The 3,951-nt window shown below is 41.4% G+C and overlaps 1 non-coding gene across 1 annotated transcript; it reads right to left on the bottom strand.

Annotated features, from left to right (window-relative positions):
• Nucleotides 1-2,436: 2,436 nt before the first annotated feature.
• LOC147926908 (small nucleolar RNA R71) lies at nucleotides 2,437-2,543 on the bottom strand. Its single transcript, XR_015583126.1, has one exon. It is a non-coding gene; the product is annotated as a small nucleolar RNA R71 (small nucleolar RNA).
• Nucleotides 2,544-3,951: the final 1,408 nt, after the last annotated feature.

Raw genomic sequence — 3,951 nt, 5'->3', positions numbered from 1 at the left:
AGTTGCATTGCATTTGCCCTTTTCATGCATAAACAGGTGATTTTGGAGCTTAAGGAGAATGGAAGCAATGGAGAAGAGATGTGAAGCAATCATGAGGAGGAAACAAGGGAGTTAAGGCTGAAGAACCAAGGTCCAGAGTCCAACTCGACCGCACACTTGACCAGACACTCGACCTTGGGCTGAGGAGGACTCGACCGAGTGGAGATTGCACGAGAGAAGCCAGCTCGACCAGCCACTCGACCGAGCACTGGTCGAGTTGACCGAGCCGTTGACTACTTTGACTTTTTGTATTTTTAGGGCTTCCACTCCCCTCCTATATAAAGCCTTGTACCTGCAGCCACCAAAAGAGTCCAGCTTTTTAGATATTCTCTAAACCTAGTTTTTACCCTTTTGGGAATTATTCTTTTTGCACTTTATTTTTCTTAGATCTTGTACTTGAAAATTACTAAATTCCTCAATATTGTTGGTTTCATAACTCTCTTAATATTGAGAATTTGAGTTTGATCCTTTCATCAATATTGAAGATCTTTGTTTCATCTTTCTGATAATGCAAGTTTCAATATTTTCTGGGTTTTTGACTTTGTTCATCATGTATTATTGTGAGTAGTTTACTTAGGATCTTGAGGATGGGTTAGGATGGATTGATCTTATGGTTTGTGTGATTTGGTCAAGCTTGATTGTTGTAGATCTCTTCTAGGCTAGATGTTCTTAATGCTGATCCTGAACTGAGAGGTTAGGATCTGATTTCAAGCTTCTTAGCATCACACCAAAGTTTAAGAAGCATAGATAAGGCTAGATCTAGAGCTTACCATTAGGCTTGCTAAAAGATTAGAGGTCTTGTTTGGTTTGAGATGTATTGCTTAATGCCTGCTTGTGTAGATTCTTTACTGTGTGAGAACAAGTCTAGAAATGCATAGGTTTGATTGTTTCTTGCCATGAGAGTGGAAGAAACTTGTCTTAGATTTATATGTCTAGAGGTTAGCTCATTTGTTGACCAAGTTAGATAACCACAATGATTAGTTCATCCCATGAATCCATCCTCAGGACCTTCTTTGTTTATTGATATCTAAGTCTTAATCCTGTTGCTAGCTTGTTGTTTGATTCGTATTTGCATTGCTCTGTTTTTATTGTGTTGCTCTGTTTTCCCGGATTTAACCATCTCGACCTCCCACTCGACCTACACTCGGTCGAGTGCTTGCTCGAGTTCATCCCCAGAACTCTGGTTTATGATTTGTGATTGTCCTGTTTCATTCCTGTTTCATTCCAGTTGCATACATTTAGTTTTCAGTTCATGGATTGTCTTGCATTAGTTCATTAGTAGTAGTTTCTATTTCTGTTCTAGCTTCATTACTGTTGCAATCATTCAGTTTCATTTGCATTTAGTTCTTAGTTCTTGTTGTTTACTTTCTGCATCTTTACATTTCCATCTTAGGATTGTTAGTGACAAGCAATCTTTACATTTGTCTTAACTTAGATTCATATGCATATCTTAATTGTTCACAAACACTCATTTAGGATTGATACCTCTTATACTGCAACAGCATAAGGGGAATTGAAACACCCATCCATCATTCCATTCATATCTCACCATTGCATACATTCATCATTCACCACCATATAAACCTTGTTTCAATTTGGCGCTGTTGCCCATTTGAGTGTGTTTTTATGACATTTAGGATCCATATTAGTCTAAGATTAAGTTTGTTTATACACTTGAATCTTCTGTTGCTGGGTTGAAGTTCCATTTCAGGTACCACTCGACCAGTCACTCGACCACCACTCGACCGAGCAGTGATCGAGCACTTGATCGAGTCAGAAGGTCTCTATTTGGACACCACTTCCCAGTCGACTTGACCCCCCAGACGAGCCTGAGCTCAATTGTGAACCTGTTCGAGTCTGTACTCGTGTTTGTTGATGCACACAAGGTCTAAGGGGAAAGATAATCTTCAAAGGCCTATTGACAACATACATAGGAAGCAAAAGGGTTTGGGAAATCAGAGAAGAAGGGTAGTTCAAGTTCAGCAAGAGGATTCAGTGATCATGGAGCAACAAGCTAACCATGAGCAGAGACCTAGGCACATTGGTGCTGGAGATGCACCCAACACCCACAACCAAAGGGCTGGTATTGTGTCTCCAACAGTGCCAAACAACAACTTTGAGATCAAGAGTGGATTGATCTCCATGATTCAAGCTAACAAGTTCCATGGGTTGCCAATGGAGGATCCACTAGATCACCTTGATGAGTTTGACAGAATCTGTGGTCTTACAAAGATCAATGGAGTGAGTGAAGATGGATTCAAGTTGAGGCTCTTCCCATTCTCACTTGGAGATAAGGCACACCTTTGGGAGAAGACTCTTCCTACTGGAGCAATAACCACATGGGATGCTTGCAAGAAGGCTTTCTTAGCCAAATTCTTCTCCAATGCAAGGACTGCTAGGTTGAGGAATGAGATTTATGGGTTTGCTCAAAGAAAAAATGAAAGCTTTTGTGAAGCAAGGGAGAGATTCAAAGGATTTCAGACTCAATGTCCTCATCATGGCTTCAGCAATGAGCCACTCTTGAGTACATTGTATATAGGAGTGCTTCCCAAGATAAGGATGCTTTTTGACACAGCTTCTAATGGCAGCTTCCTAAACAAGAATGTGGAAGAAGGCTGGGAATTAGTTGAGAATCTTGCTCAGTCAGATGGCAACTATAATGAGGACTATGACAGAACCATAAGGAGTTCCTCAACTGATCAAGAGGACAAGTACAAGAAGGACTTGAAGATGGTCAATGAGAAGCTTGACAAGATCCTTCTTAGCCAACAAAAGTCTATTCACTTCATTGGTGAAGAAGAGGTTCCAGTTCAAGAGGGGGAGACTGAGTTTGCTGAGTTATGCTACATGCAAAATCAGGGAGGATTCAAAGGCTACAACCAAGGAGGTTTCAAGAACAACAATCTCTCTTATAGGAGTACCAATGTGGCTAATCTTCAAGATCAAGTCTATCCACCTCAACAGCCTCAACAGCAACAAAACTACATCCCCAAACAACAACATCAAGTGTTCCAGCCTCAGTTGTGTCTCCCACAAGGGTTTCAGACTAACCAAGGCCAAGAATAAGACTTAAGAGCAATGATGCAACAATTGTTGATTGGGCAAACACAAGGCAAGATTGAGGAAGCCAAGCAGTTTGCTGAGTTGAACCAAAGGTTAACATCACAATACAATGATCTGAATATGAAGTTTGAGGGTCTTAGTTCAAGAGTGAAGTATATGGAGAGTAACATTGCATCTACTTCAGCTCCAAAACCCAACCAACTCCCTGGAAAAGCTGTTCAAAATCCAAGGGAGTTCACAGCCAAAGCCTTTCAAAATAATGAGGAAGAAGTCACTGAGGACAGTGAAGTCCAAGTTTGGGGGAATTCATTAGTTACTGAAGCCCCAAGTGATGTTTGTGCAAAACAACAGGAGCTCGCAAGCGAACTCGACCAGGAACTCGAGCAGTCACTCCACCGAGTGCATGCTCGAGTGGTCGATCGAGCTGGAGACTCCGAAGCTGTCAAACCTGCTAAGTACATTCCTCCTGCTTACAAGCCTCCACTACCATTCCCTGGGCGTTTCAAAGCACAGAAAATTAAGGAGCTTAGGGAAATCATTGAGAGAAAGGAAATGTTGGCTAAGCTACAAGAGGAAGAAAGGGTTTTGAAGGAAGAAGCTTTGGTTGAGAAAAAGGAAGAAGTGATGGCTATTCAAGAGATCATCATTGCTTACCAAGAATAGGAGAGAGGACCTGCCTTGGAACAGTATGAACCATATCCTCTCTATAGGGATTTTCTGCTTGATTTGTCAAAAAAGAAGGCTCAAGATCAAGATGAGAAGGATCTTGAGAACCTTGGAGGAGTGATCATCCCACTTAAGCTTAAGGATCCAGGGCCATTCTATCTACCTTGCACAATCAGTTACCTC

This window comes from Camelina sativa, chromosome 15 (assembly GCF_030686135.1).
Source record: "Camelina sativa cultivar CO46 ecotype springtype chromosome 15, ASM3068613v1".
NCBI lineage: Eukaryota > Viridiplantae > Streptophyta > Magnoliopsida > Brassicales > Brassicaceae > Camelina > Camelina sativa.
This window is presented reverse-complemented; position numbering and strand designations above follow the sequence as displayed.